The sequence below is a fragment of the Tamandua tetradactyla genome, chromosome 9, assembly GCF_023851605.1.
Source record: "Tamandua tetradactyla isolate mTamTet1 chromosome 9, mTamTet1.pri, whole genome shotgun sequence".
Classification (NCBI taxonomy): domain Eukaryota; kingdom Metazoa; phylum Chordata; class Mammalia; order Pilosa; family Myrmecophagidae; genus Tamandua; species Tamandua tetradactyla.
In genome coordinates, this window is record NC_135335.1 from 26,102,629 (window position 1) to 26,117,970 (window position 15,342).

The window sequence follows — 15,342 nt, forward strand, 5'->3', positions numbered from 1 at the left end:
CTAGGTATTGTCTTAACGTTTTTCTCTTCCTGTAATCAGACTTGATCAATTAGCACAACATTTATTATGTACATTGCATGTCTTCACGGGCTTCTGTAGGTGCACTTTCTGAGTTATTTCTTGTTTTGTGCTTCTTAGGTTTATTTTGCAGCCATGAGGTATATTAAATACTTTTTATGTACCTAGCTCAATACTAAATATGTGAGAATAGAAAAGAAGCTTAAATATAACAATACAATGCTTTGCAGAAAATGAGTGTTCAGTGTGTTTTAAAAACTCTAACAAGCCCTAATCTGTTTTTTTAATGTTTTTATTGACAAATCTTCACATACATACATTCCATACATGGTGTACAATCAGTGACTCAAAACATCATCATGTAGTTGTACATTCATCACCATGTTCATTTTTTAGAACATTTGCATCACTCCAGAAAAATAGATAAAAAGAAAAAAGAAAAAGCTCATACATACTGTTTCTAGTTTGCTTGCTGCCAGAATGCAATATACCAGAAATAGAGCAACTTTATAAAGGGGAATTTAATAAGTTGCTAGTTTACAGTTCTACGGCTGTGAAATTGTCAAATTTAAACAAGTCTATAGAAATGTCCAATTGAAAGCATCCAGGGAAAGATACCTTGGTTCAAAAAGGCTGATGATGCTTAGTGTTTCTCTTTCAGCTGGAAGGGCACATAGCAAACATGGTAGCATCTGCTAGCTTTCTTTCTAGGTGTCTTATTTCATGAACCTCCCTGGGAGGTGTTTTCCTTCTTCATCTCCAAAGGTCACTAGCAGGTGGACTCTGTCATTTTCTTGTCCTTCTGTCATGGTTCTGTGGTCCTCTCCTCATTCTCAAAAGGAACTCTCTTCAGTATGTCCACTCTTTTGTAGGATTCCAGTAAACTAATTAAGACCCAGGTTGAATGGGTGGAGACATGTCTCCATCTAATCAAGTTAAATGCCCACAGTTCATTCAGTCACATCTGCATTAAGATAACCTAATCAAGCACCCAGCCTATAGTACTCTATAGGGATTAGAAGAAACCATTGTTCCCACAGAATTGATTAGGATTAAAACATGGATTTCCTAGGGTACATAAACCCTTTCAAACTGGCACACATGCCATACACTTTTCCCCTCTCTCTCATTGACAATAAATTGGGTATTTCCATCTACCCAATTTATTTTACCCTTTGTCCCCCCTATTATTTTCTTATTTATTTTTTAATCCATATTTTTTTTACTCATCTGTCCATACCCTGGATAAAAGGAACATCACACACAATGTTTTCACAATTACACAGTCACATTGTAAACATTTTATCTTTATACAATCATCTTCAAGAATCAAGGCTACTGGAACATAGCTCAACAATTTCAGGTACTTCTTGCTAGCCACTCCAGTGCACCATAAACTGAAAAAGAATATCTATATAATGCATAAGAATAACCTCTGAGATAACCTCTTGACTCCGTTTGAGAACTCTCAGCCACTGAAACTTTATTTTGTCTCATTTCTAACCCCCGTGTTCTTGCTTTCAAGCTGCCAGAATGTGATATACCAGAAACAGAATGGTTTTTTAAAAGGGGAATTTATTAAGTTGCAAGTTTAAGGTTTAAGCCTGTGAAGATATCCAAATTAAAGGCAAGGCTATGAAAATGTCCATTAAGGCACCAACAAGATGTTACCTTCGCTCAAGAAAGGCCAGTGTACTTTTGGGTTTCTCTCTATGCTAGAAGGGCACATGGCAAAGTCTGCTAGTTTTCTCTCTGTGCTTCTTGTTTTATGAAGCTTCCCCAGAGGCATTTTCCTTCTTCATCTCTAGAGGTCTCTGGCTGGGCTTCCGTGGCTGTCTAGCTTTTTCCAAGTAGATTCCCACTTAAACAGCTCCAGTAAACTACCCCATCTTGAATGGGTGGAGACACATCTCCATGGAAACCATCTAATCAGAAGTTACCAACTGAAATGTGACCCCACCATACAGCATACAAAAAAAAAAACAAAAACAGAAAAAAGCCAACCAAACAAACAAGAAACAGTCACCACCCACAATTGGGTTGGTCATATCTGCATGGAAACAATCAAGATCCTCCCTCCCAAACAGCAATATTGAAAAAGGATAAAAGGACTTGGATTTTCTGGGGCCAGAACAGATTCAAACCTGCACACCCCTCTTGGTGAAGAAGGCTTTCTCAATCTCTTGATGCTGGGTCCTGATTCATCCCAGTATTACTGTCCCATGTTGCCAGGGAGATTTATACCCCTGGAAATCATGTTCCATGTAGGAGAGAGGGGAGTAAGTTCACCTGCAGGGTTGGTTTAGAAATTGTTGAGCTATGTTCCAGTAGCCTTGATTCTTGACCCTTTTGGACAGGGTCAGCTAACATACCAAGTTCCACACTGCTCACTGCCCAGCCCCAAGATTGGAGGCCTTCAGTACATACTGGGACAGTAGACCTGGCTGGAATTATACCTGATCTCCATCCAGCTCCCCAGCAGTCACAGTCAGGGAGAAGTGGGTCTCAGGGGAAGAGGAGGCCCAAGTGCACTATCTGTCCAGCTTCAATCAGATACTCAGGTAGAACTGCATCCCCTGTATGAGCTCTGGGCTTTGGTTTGGTGAGGAGTTACTGGTGAACCAAGTGTAAAATGAGACCTTCAGCACAAATCCAAGCAAATACAAAACCTTAGATGACTGAGGGAAATCAACGTCCAAAACATTCTTATCAAGATAATCAAATGTCTCAAAACCAACAGGAAATCATGAAGCATATGAAGATAACGCAGATACAGCCAACCCAAATGACCAAACTAAAACATCAGAGGAGACATAGAATCTGGAACAACTAATCAAAGATGTCCATACAACTCTCCTAAATAAATTTAATGGGTTGGCTTATGACATAAAGGATATCAAGAAGACACTAGAAGAGCATAAAGTACAATGTGAAAGAATAAGTAGAAAAACATCAGATAACACAGAGATGAAAGATACTGTAGACAAAATTTTAAATATACTACAGACTCCTGCCCCTCTTGGCCCAGCTCTGGGCACCAGGTGCCAGGTGTCTGCCTCTGGAGTGAGCAGCTCTGGGCTGAGCTCAGCCCACAGGTCAACTCGGGGACAAGTCCTGAACCTCTTGGGAACTCTGTAGACCTGGAGGTGAGATGAGTCTTCCCAAGTCTCTGCCCATGCCCAAGGGAATAATCCAGAAAAAGGACATGGCTCCTGAAAGGGGGAGGCAAGGTCTCAGGTGTCTGTCAGCTCCAAGGATGTGGCTGTGATTTTACTCGAGATGTGTGGAGAAAACTGGATCCTACTTGGAGAAACTTGTACCAGAATGTTATGCTGGAGAACTATAGGAACCTAATCTGTTTATTGTTGAGTTGAAGAATTTCTTTATATATTCTGGATATTAGACCCTTATCTGATGTGCGATTTCCAAATATTGTCTCTCATTGCAAAGGCTGCCTTTTTTACTTTCTTGAGAAATTTCTTTGACATCCCTACTTTGTTCAGTTTGCTTACAATATTGTACTACCATCAGATAGTATTGTGCTGTCCATTCTTGGATGTTTACAATCAATCATACCGAACATTCTGCATATGTATTATTATTACAAATGTTCCATCCACCTTCCTGCTGCAGCCTCAGCTCAGACGCTGGGTCCCAAACCTAGGTGCAGCCCTCAACCTGGGCTGGAGTTGGTGCTTTTATTTTTTTAATCAATATTTTTAATGTAAGGGGTGCACAGGTAGTTCAGTGGTTATAATATCTGCCTTCCATGTGGGAGACCTAGTTTTGAGTTCTGGACTGTGCGCCCCACCAAAAGAAAAAGAAAAACATTTTTATTGTAAACAAAAAACATACAAACATTCTATACCTGGTGTACAATCAGTGGCTCACAATATCATCACCATGATCATTTTTTTGAACATTTGCATCTCTCCAGCAAAAGAAATAAAAAAGAAAATAGAAAAATGCATACATCCCATAACTTGACCCCTCTCTCATTGACCACTAGTATTTCAATCTACTGAATTTATTTTAACCTTTGTTCCCTCTATTATTTGTTGATTTTTATCAGTATTTTTTACTCATCTGTCCATACTGTAGATAAGAGGAGTGTCAGACACAGGGTTTTCACAATCACATAATCACATTGTAAAAGCTATATCATTATGCAATCATCTTCAAGAAATAAGGCTACTGGACAGTATGGACAGATAAGTAAAACGTGGATTGAAAGTAGATAAATAATAGGGGGAACAAGCAATGCTAGTGATCAATGAAAGAGAGTGGTAAGGGGTATAGAAAAAAATAAGGGAAACAAAGGCTAAAGTATACTGGGTAGATGGAAATACTGGCAGTCAGAGGGAGGGGTCGGGGGTATGGTGTGTATGTGGTTTTTTCTTTTCCTGAATTGATGCAAATGTTCTAAGAAATGATCATGGTGATGAATATACAACTATGTGATGATATTGTGAGTTACTGATTATACACCAAGAATGGAATGATCATATGGTAAGAATGTTCATGTTTGTATGTTGTTATGTTTAAAAAATTAAAAAAAAAGAAATGTGGCTATTGGAACACAGCTCTACAGTTTTAAGTACTTCCTTGTAGCCATTCTTATACACCATAACTAAAAAGGGATATCTAAAATATTAGTGATCAATGAAAGGGTGGGGTAAGCGGTATGGTATGTATGAGTTTTTTCTTTTTTCTTTTTATTTCTTTTTCTGGAGTGATGCAAATGTTCTAAGAAATGATCATGGTGATGAATATACAACTATGTGATGATACTGTGAGCCATTGGTCATACACTGAGTATGGAATGTTCATATGTTGGGGATGTTTGTGTTTGTATGTTGTTTTGTTTTAGTAATAAAAATTAAAAAAAGGGATATCTATATAATGCACAAGAATAACCTCTAGGATAACCTCTTGACTGTTTAAAATCTCTCAGCCACTGACACTGTATTTTGTCTCATTTCTCTCTTCCCCTTTTTGGTTTTCTCAATTTCTTGATGCCAGGTCCCAGCTCATCACAGGGTTTCTGTTCCATGTTTCCAGGGAGATTTACACCCCTAGGAGTCATGTCCCATGTAGCAGGGGAGGTCAGTGCATTCACCTGCTGAGTTGACTTAGAGAGAGGGACCATATCTGAACAATGAAAAAAGTTCTCTGGGGGTGCCTCTTAAGCCTGATTTTAAGTAGGCTTAGCTTATACTTTGCAGGAATAAGTTTCATAGGGGCTCGGCCTATTGATTTTGTTGTCACCACTCAGTTGGTGCTGTTGAGGCTCTTTGGGATTGTAGGACATGTCCCTGCCTGGCTCGAAATACCTGTGAATGCTTCATTAAAAGTGAAACAGAAATAAAGTTTTCCTGTCTGACGGGGCCACAACCACCCTTAAACATCACATGAGTATGTCTGTTGATCTGTTTGTTACTTTTACTGACTGCCTGGTTGTGCTGCCAGTGTGGTCACACCTGGTGTGCAAGCAAGCTGAAAGGTGGAGCTGGTACAGCTCCGATTCCTCTGATTTGTCTCCTCTTGACAGGGCTTTGGAGCCTGTTCAGCACCATTCCCTGATGGATGGCTCACCTTTTCACAGATGTGGGGCACTCACATGCGAACCCCCTCGCTTGTATTTTCCTATAAATTGGCAGCTGTATATGGGGATTTTTCTTAGAGGAAGACATTAGATATAGTTGAAGTCTTTTGAATACCACCCCCCTCCACCTGATAAAATTATCTTCTCTTTCTTGCCTCCCCTTTTCCCTTCCCTAGTGGCAAGCACTGTTCTGATTTGTGTTTACCCTTTCAGTGCATGTGCTTGTGTGTGGTTACATGTGGGTGCACACACGTTTGTATCCATTAACGGTATGATATTTAACTCTGTGTGCTTACACAGAGATATATAATCACTTCATGACTTGTCTTTTTCCCTCTCAACAATTATTTTAAAGATTTTTCTGGGTTACTATGTGCAGGCCTATTTAATTTTACATGCTCATCCATTTTTAATTGCAGAGTAATATTCCATACATGTATGAATTAACTCTCTGTCTCTCCTGGTGATGAGCAGGTCGGTTTTTTCCATTTCTCACAGTTGTCCCTGGTGCTGCCAGAGCGGGCCTGTGTATATTTCAGTGCGCATGTGTGAGGCCCAGGTGTGGTTCGAACGGGCTCTCCTGGATTGTGGGGGGGCCCTTTCAGCACTTAATAGAGGCAGTCAGAGGATCTTTGAAGAGACCACCAATTTTCCCTTCTACCAGGAGCTCAACTGCCTCACGTCGTTACATGTAAAACTTGGCTGAATTGGTGACGTGGAATGGTAATCTCTGTGTTGTTTTACCTTGAATTTCCCCAAAAGCCAGTGGGTTTTGAGCATCTTCTTTCATCTTGTAATTTGCTAATTTTTTTTTCTGATGGCTTATTTGTATTTTTCATATTGATTTGTAGGAATTGTTTATGGCTTTTGGAAACCAATACTTTGTCAGTTATATAAATTGCAAATTTTTTTTTCTGTTCACTTTCATGATAGTATCTTTTGTGGTGCAGTTTAAATTTTAATGTAGTCAAATTTATCAATCTATTACTTTATGGTTTATGATGTTTATATCTTATTTAGAAACACATCCCTATCCCAAAATCATGGGCTCTTCTCAAAGTTTAGTTTGCTCTCTGTTACACTTTTGTCTTTCACAGATCTCAAATTTCGTATGTTGTCTTTGTCTCGCTCAATATGGATAAGCTTAGTTTCCCAGTATCAGCTCCTTAGGCTTGCCCCTTGGTCATTCCACTTTTGTCTAACATCAGGCTATTTCTGGGCTCTCATTTCTGTCTCAATCCTTCCCTGTTTAATACCACATAATATATTTACAGTAAGTCTTTAAAATGAAAGCCAGGGCCAGCCTCCCATTTTGTTCTTCTCTGAAATTGTTTTGGCCATTTTTGGCCCTTAGTTCATCAGTATGAATTTAAAGATGAGCTTTGTAAGTTCCACCAAGACTCCATTGAGATTTTGATTGGAATTGCATTGAATTTATAGATTAATTTGAGGGAAGGGGACATCTACATGATGTGAAGTTGTTTCATCTATTAATTTGGCACTTCTCTTCACTATTCGTTTGTCCTTTAAGAATGTTTTGTTACTTTCTTCATCAGTCTTACACATATTTTGTTGGATTTATTCCTAGGCACTTTAATAGTTTTGCTGTTATAAATAATGCTTTATAATGGCTTTATTAAGATATAACTCACACACATTTACCCTTTTAAAATGTACAATTCAGTGGGTTTTGGTATAATTCACAGAGTTGTACAGCAATCACCACTATCTAATTTTAGAACATTTTCATCACCCCAAAAAGGAAACCAATACCCATTAGAACAAAATCTTTTTCCAAAGTATATTTTCAAATTTAAATGAAAACAATTTATTTTTGCCTATTTTTTTATATTCTAGAAACTTGCTGTACTTTCTAATTAATTATTGCAGTTTGTATATGTTTTTGGATTTGCTATATAGTCTCATTGTCTGTGAATTAGACAGTTTTTCCTCCTTTTAATGTATATATTTTATTTCTTTTTCTTGCCTTATTGCCCTAGCTAAGCCCTCCATATTATATAATTGGGGTGTATTTGCACTGTCCCTGAATTTAAAGAGAAATGCTCTTAATATTTTTAATGGATCCCAATTGTTAGTATCAGGGAATTTTCCTTCTATTCCTAATTGTTTTTATCATGAATGATGTTAAAATTTCATCAAATACTTTTTTGCATTTTAAAACATGAGCCATGGTGGCTCAGTAGGCAGAGTTCTCATCTGCCATGCTGGAGACCCAGGTTCAATTCCTGGTGCCTGCCATGCAAAAAAAAAAAAAAAAAAGATCATTTAGTTTCTCTTTTAAATTTTGGATAGTTGTTTTGATGTTTGATGTTGAACTTTCTTGCACTCCTGCCACAAACTCATGTTTCTGAAGCATGTACCTTTGAATTTGATTTGTTTTACTATTTTACTAAAGATTTGTGTTTCTGATTGAGATGTGTATAATTTTTTCTTTTCTTGTCCTCGCCCAGTTTTGATGCCACTCCGATATTACCTTACTAACCCACTGACTCTGAGTTAATACAAGCATTAACATGGGAATCCAGGTGGGCCTGGACTCATTAGGTGATACTTGTCAGGGACTGGGCCTGTCCTACAGTAGAGAGATGGAGTAGGAGAGGCTTGTGGAGTGTCTAAGTGGCAGGGACTGGAGCAGGGTCCCCAGCAGATGATAAAAGAGCAGGACTTCATTCCTGCTGCAAGAACATGAACCCTGCCAACCAGCTGGGGAGGCTGGGAAGGAGGCTCTCCCCTCCTTGAACCTGCAGGTGACTTCAGGCCTATGGAACTGTGGCTACTAAATGAGTGCATTTTAGGTTACTAAACTGTGGTATGATTCAATTCAGGAATAGAAATCTAACACAGTGATTCATGGTTTATGCAGCTTTTTCACTTCTTAGATAACTTGGTGTTCTAGTTTGCTAGCTGCTGTAATGCAAAATACCAGAAATGGAAAAGCTTTTAAAAGAGGGAATTTATTAAGTTCCTAGTTTACAGTTCTAAGGCCAAGAAAATGTCCCAGTTAAAGCAAGTCTATAAAAATTTCCAAATTAAGGCACCAAGAAGAAGTTACCTTCACTCAAGAAAGGCTGGTTAAGTTCAGGGTTTCTCTCTCAACTGGAAAGGCACATGGCAGCATCTGCCAGCTCTCTCTTCAGGTTTCTTGTTCCACGAAGCTCCCCTGGAATGTTTTCCTTCTTCATCTCCAAAAGTCTCTGGCTGCACATGCTCTCATGGTTCTTGTGGCTCTCTTGCTCTCAAGCTTTTTCAAAATGCTTTCTCTTTTAAAGACTTCCAGTAAACTAATCAAGACCTACCTGGAATGTTAGTTTCCAGTAAACTAATCAAGATCCACCTGGAATGGGTAGAATTGCATCTCCATCTAATCAAAGGTTAATACCCACAATTGGCTGGGTCACAGTTCCGTGGAGATAATCTAACCAAGCTTCTAACTAAATAGGGATAAAAAGAAATGTCTGTATCCACAAAAAACATGGCTTTTGTAGGGTTATATAATCCTTTCAAACCGGTACACTTGGTTATTTGTATTCTTGAGGGACATATTCATTTCATCAAAGTTTAACATTAATTGGCATAAAGTTATTAATAATATTGCCTTGGGACTCTAGAATTCTCTCCTGTCTGTCATGATGCTTCCTTTTTACTTTTATAAAAGTGTGCATGTGTGAATACCACCACCTTCCTGTTTGTGTGTTGTATATGTGTACACATGTGCCAATGTCTGCCTGTGTGCATGTATGAGTGTGTGTGTGTTTCAGTGTCTACCTGTGTGCATGTTGTATATGTGTGCCACATGTGTGCCAGTGTCGGCCTTTGTCTATGTGCAAGTGCACATGTGAGCGCGTTGTGTATGTGTGCTGCATGTGTGCCAGAGTCTGCCTGTGTGCATGTTTGTATGTGTTCTATGTGTGTACCAATGCGTGCCTGTGCATGTATGAGTGCATGTGTTGTTATCAGCATCTGCCTATGTGCATGTATGAGTGCACCTGTATGGACTGAGTGGCTGCTCCAAGATATCCAGCCCTAATCCCCAAACAGGGACCTTGCAGATGTGATCGAGTTAAGGATCTTGAGGAAAGCAGCTGATCTTGGATTGCCTGGGAGGGCCCCAGCTGCTAGTGCAGGTTTCTGCTGAGGTGGGGCTGCGGCAGGTGCACGCACAGGAGAAGATGGACTTGGGGGGGGTGTGCAGGGTGCAATGTGGGGGCATCTCCCAGGGCTCTCTCCCCAAGGCTGTCCCCATGGTGGCCAGCCTGCTGGCTCCAGGCAGAGCCTTGGGTAAAGCCCCATTGGTGGGCGTTGTTGCTGCAGTATATGCATTTGTGGCCTCTGTGTGTGGGTGTGCATTCCCCTTCTTTCTGATTATTCAGGCTTTTCCTGCTTCTTTATTTTCTATTTTAACTTTTCTACTCTTGATTAGTAACATGTTTTCACTTTCACTTAATTTGCTGCTTTAAAAAAAAAGACTTCTAGGGGCATTTAAATATTTGGTTTATTTATTTTCAATCTTTAAAAGAATAAATTTACTTCAGTTTATAAATTTTTCCCCCAATATCACCTTAACTAAAGTCCACATATTTGAGTATGCATTATTTTCTTTGATGATTTCTAAATATTTTGCAATTTTCATTGTTACTTCCTCTTTAATTCATAAGTTTTTTAGGTTTGTATTTTTTTGAGGGTTTCTATACATGTGGATTTTCTTTTAAAAGTGTTTTTATTGTTGGCTTTTAATTTAATTACAGAAATGCAATAATATTAGTTCTTTGAAATTTTCTGAGGCTGGTCAGTTTTCAAAGATATTAGTGTATTTGAAAAAAATAATTGTTCTCTGTTTTTTAGGAACAGAATTGGACAGATAGGAAATGGTTATGACTCTTTGGTAAATCAAGTTGTTGATTTCATCTGAATCTTTTATAGCCACACTAAATTTTCATCTGTTTGGTCTTCCAGGTTCTAATAGTGATTTGTTTCTAATAAAGTCTTCTATATTGGATAAATTTTCATTTTTTCTTTATTTATTTTGAGGTTTTGGGGTTAAGTGTATAAAGTTAATGATTATTGTATTTCTTGTGGAATTATCCTTTTATATTATGCAGTAGATCTCTCTTTAGCCCTACTAATGCTTTCTGCCTTAAATTCTATTTGCCCTGAGTATTACTATGCTAGTTTTCTTTTTCTAGAATATTTACTTAGTATATCATTTTTATTCCTTTATTTTCAACTTTTCTGTATGTTTTTGCTTTGGTTTATCTCTTGTAAATAGCATACAGTTGGATTTTCAAAAATCCAATCTAATCTAGAATATATTTATATTTTTATGATTACCAATGTAGTTGGACTTAACTATATTACCTTATTTTGTTTTTTCTCTTTATATTGTTTCTTTGCTTTTTTTCCCGTTTTTTCCCTCACTTCTGTGGATTGACAAATAGTTCTATACTACCTAGTCAACCTATCCCACTTCACCCTTGTGCTGGTGAAGCTATTATATACCCCAGAAAAACCATGTCCTTTAATTTTTATTCCGTATTGCTTGGTGGTATCTTTTTTATTGTTTCCATGGACAGGATGTGGCCTATCCAGTTGTGGGTGGTAACTTTTGAATAGGTGGTTCCATGGAGATATGTCTGCACCCATTCAAGGTGAGGTTTCTTACTGGAGCCCTTTGAGAGGGATCCATTTTGGAAAAAGCTTTAGAGCCACCAGAGCCCACACAGCCAGAGACCTTTGGAGATGCAAAAGGAAAATGGCCCCAGGGAAGCCTGAGGAAATGAGGAGAAAAAGCTAGCAGATGCCCAGTGTCTTCCCAGCTGACAGAGGTGTTCTGAACCCATTAGCCTTTTTGAATCAAGGTATCTTTCCTGGATGCCTTAGTTTGGACATTTTCATGGCCTTAGAACTGTAAACTTGCAACTTAATAAATTACCTTTTTAAAAGCCATTCTGTTTCTTGTATATTGTATTCTGGCAACTTTTACAAACTAAAACAACCCCTCTGCTGATTTAGAACTAGATCATATTTCTATCAATTTATTGGATAGTCTTAACATTTAAAAATATATGTAGCTATCCATTTATCTAATGCAAAGCTTGGTGAACTACTGTCCATCTGGCTGGCTGCCTATTTTGTAAATAAAGTTTTATTGGAAAGCAGCCATGCCCATTCATGGACATATTATGTATGGTTGCATTTGTGTTCAGTGGCAAAGTTGAATAATTGTGATGGAGATTGTAGGTTCACAAACCCTAAGTATCTTCTTTATAGGAAATATTTATTATCCTCTGGTCTGGCAAAATGAAGAGTGATTTAGCCTTTCTAACATCCTTTGCTGCAAGTACACAGAAAACAACCCCTTCTGTAAATAGATTTATTATTGCTTAGGTTGGAAGTTTACATGAAAAAAACCCCACAGAAATGTAAGAAAAAATTGGGTAGCATACATTAAAATAAATAAAACAATGAATGGCTAATTAAATTTACTTAAAATAATTTTCTGTGTTCACCATTATTTCTTATATTGTATACATTCCCTTTGGGTTCAATTTTCTTATTGTTTTAAGTTTATCATTTACTGAGGGTCTGGGGTGATGGCTTTATTTTATGCCCCAAAATATGTTTATTTTGCCCTCAGTCTTCATCGACAGTTTAGCTGGATATACGTTTTTCAATATTTTCCTGCTGAGCTTTGTATGTATTATTCAGCATAGTTTTCTAACATATATTTTTGCTGATGTGAAATCCCCTCTCCTTTCCTAGACATTCTATCTTTCTTATCTGGTAGCTTTGAGGATTCTTTTTTTATACTTGATATTCTGAAATTTCTTGCACTATTTCTGGCTATAGATTTTTTTCTCTCTGTCTAATTGGTACTTGTAGTACACTTTAAACCTGAACCTTGTGTCTTTAATTCTGGAATTTGCCTCTCTGCTACCTCTTCAAATACCACGTTGCCAGATCCCCTCTGTATGTGGAATCTCTTGCTTGAACTCCATATCACTTTTGCCTTTCTGACATCTGTGCATGAATTCCTTGTTCTGTCCTTGGGACTCTCAGATTGTCTCAACTTGGAGTCTTTCATCTATTATTATTTAGTTTTTAAAAATTCCACTAATTATTTATTGCCAATCCTTCTAGCTGGTTCTTTATAGCTTGTGGTTTCTGCCTGTTTTTATTTCATAATTTGTTGAATTCACCTGAGCCATGTTCACTTTCCAGGTGTTGATGCTGCCGAATGCCCTTGCTGTTCCTTGTGTGCTGATGGGTTTTGGTTGGGAGAGGAGGTTTCCTTGTTGCCCCTCTTTTCTTTCATATGAGATATTATTTCTGTTATTTTTGACCCCAGATCTGTCTCAAGTTTTCTCTCTCATGGCCATGCATTTAGGGCAGGGGCACAAGGCCTTTGGCACCAAGATTTCTGGATGCCTTTGGAAGGTGGAGCCCACAGGATGGTGGGTGATTGGGTGGGGATGTGAGAGAGCCTGAGGAGTCTGGGCTGAAGCTACATTTTGGTTTAGACAAAGGTGAGTAGTGCTGCTTATTGAGCTGGAGAATACCTGGGAAGGAGCAAGTTTGGAGTAAGGATCAAGAGTTCTTCAGTTGTGTAATGTTTGATACGCTATTTTGATAACCAAGTGGAAATGTTTAAAAAATAAAAGTAGTATATGAGCTTGGAGCTTCAAGTTTGGGCTAAAGATGTAAATTTGGGAATAATAAGTATGCAGTGGCATTCATATATAAATCGCATACAGTGTAAGCCTTGAAGCATCCAACTTTGAGTATGGTGGAGGAGGGAAGGTGAGCAAAAAAGGCCGTGAAAGAATCCCTGAAGATGTAGGAGGAAAATGGAAGCATTGCCAAAAGGGCAAAGAGAAGAAAGAGGTTTCACCGCATGGCCTGGCAAAAGCACTTGGGTAGAGTGGTGGGGTGAGGGCCTAGCTTGAGGAAGTTAAGGAGACCCTGAAGCATGAGGAGTGGAGAAACTGAACAAGTGAGTTTTGATATGAAGGGAGCAGAAAAATGTGCCACAATGGGAGGTGGCACATTGGATCAGAGGAGCTTTGTTTTGAAGATGAGAGACACTGAGGCACATTTCTATGTTGATGAAATGGATCGTGCTGGTTTTACTGGGTCCTCTGCACCTCTTGCTCCATCATATTGGGCCCCTTTCCCTTGTTCACCTCCTGCAGTTCGTGTAGGAAAGTGACATGTGATGATGGTGTACAGTCTATTTTGTCCAGCACCTTCTTACCCCCATGTATCAGGCAGCCTGGAATGCAGTTGGAGCTGGTTAGCCCTTGATGTGAGGACAGGCTCCTGACATAGTCAGGTTTCGGGGACCAGGTGTCTGTCCTTTGAATCAGAGGGAGGGTCGTACAGATAAAACTCCACCCTGCTGGTGAGGGGTCTGAACTCAGTTTCTGCCTGGCAAGCCCTTCCCTGTGCCTGGCCTGTGCGTGGGAGGTGGGGGCGTGGGTTGAAGGTGGCCCTGGTTTGGAGGGAAAGGACGGGTGCTGGGAGGAGTTCACGCCTCCTTACCGGATGCTGAAGGCCTTCTCCGCCTCCTCCTTCCCTGCCAGGATCCTGGCGAAGACAGGCACCGATTTCGACTTGCGAACCCTGCGGGCAGTGCACGTGCTGAGGCCCCTGAAGCTGGTGTCAGGGATCCCCAGTGAGTCCGGCCAGACCCGGCAGGGTCTCCTTCCGCATCCCGCCTTGTCCCGGCATGGCCTCCCCTTCTCCCCTCCTTACCTGCCCCCTCCACTCCCCATCACCCATGAGACAGGGGGTGCTTTGGCTCAGGCAGAGAACAAGCTAGTACCTTGCTGGAGCAGGGTTGGGGGTTAGGATGCTGGAGAAATGTTCAAGACCGCAGAAGGGCTCAGGCTCAGCAGGCCGTTGGGGTCTTCTCCCTGGACAGCCCGGGGACCTTGCCAGGCACGGGCTTGGGCATGCAGTAAGGCCTGGGCCAGGCTGGGGAGTGGAGGGGGAGTGGGGTCACAGCCTCCTCTGTCCGGGGCTGCTTGCCACAAGCCACTGGCCACCCTCACTTTCCCCAAGGATTGGGTCCTCCGGGATCCTGGCTCTTCTCCCCGAATCCCCCACCCCTCCCCCAGAATTCCCTGCTCTTCCTCCAGGATCCCCTGCTCTTCTCCCAGGTTGCCCTGAGCTCTTCCTACCCTGAGCCTTCCATAGTTTCACTCCCCAGTAGACACCCTGCTCTGGCGCCTGCCTCCCTGCAGGACTCAATGCCCCCTCCATTCACTGCTTCTCAAATTCCTCGGTTCTGTCCTCTTGGACACTCACTGTCCTGCCCATCTTGCTTGGGGCTCCGCACTCTGCCCCTCAGGCCCGCTCTGCTGCCCCTAACTAGCCCACCATGCCGTGGCTGAGGTTTGCAGGTGGTGCTCAAGTCCATCATGAAGTCCATGGCCCTCCTCCTGCAGATCAGGCTGCTTCTCTTCTTTGCCGTCCTCATGTTCACCATCATTGGTCTCGAGTTCTACATGGGCAAATTCCACAAGGCCTGTTTCCCCAATGGCACAGGTGAGCCATCTCAGGTGAGGCCAGGGCTGGTTAGGCCAGAAGGGGCTCACTTCTGGGTGGAGAGCCCCCTTCTGCTGATGGACACCAAGGTGCCCCTCGTGTTCCAGTGGTCACACAGATAATGACCGGCAGACCCAAAGCAAAACACACGC

The 15,342-nt window shown here is 40.7% G+C and overlaps 1 long non-coding RNA gene across 2 annotated transcripts; it reads right to left on the minus strand.

Annotated features, from left to right (window-relative positions):
• Window positions 1-1,457: 1,457 nt before the first annotated feature.
• LOC143646011 (uncharacterized) lies at window positions 1,458-14,783 on the minus strand. 2 transcript variants are annotated; one of them, XR_013157223.1, is made up of 3 exons: window positions 14,466-14,783; window positions 14,183-14,263; window positions 1,458-2,657 (listed from the first exon to the last, which is right to left on the minus strand). It is a non-coding gene; the product is annotated as an uncharacterized LOC143646011 (long non-coding RNA). The 2 variants fall into 2 exon arrangements; XR_013157222.1 differs by lacking the exon at window positions 1,458-2,657 and adding an exon at window positions 11,041-13,200.
• Window positions 14,784-15,342: the final 559 nt, after the last annotated feature.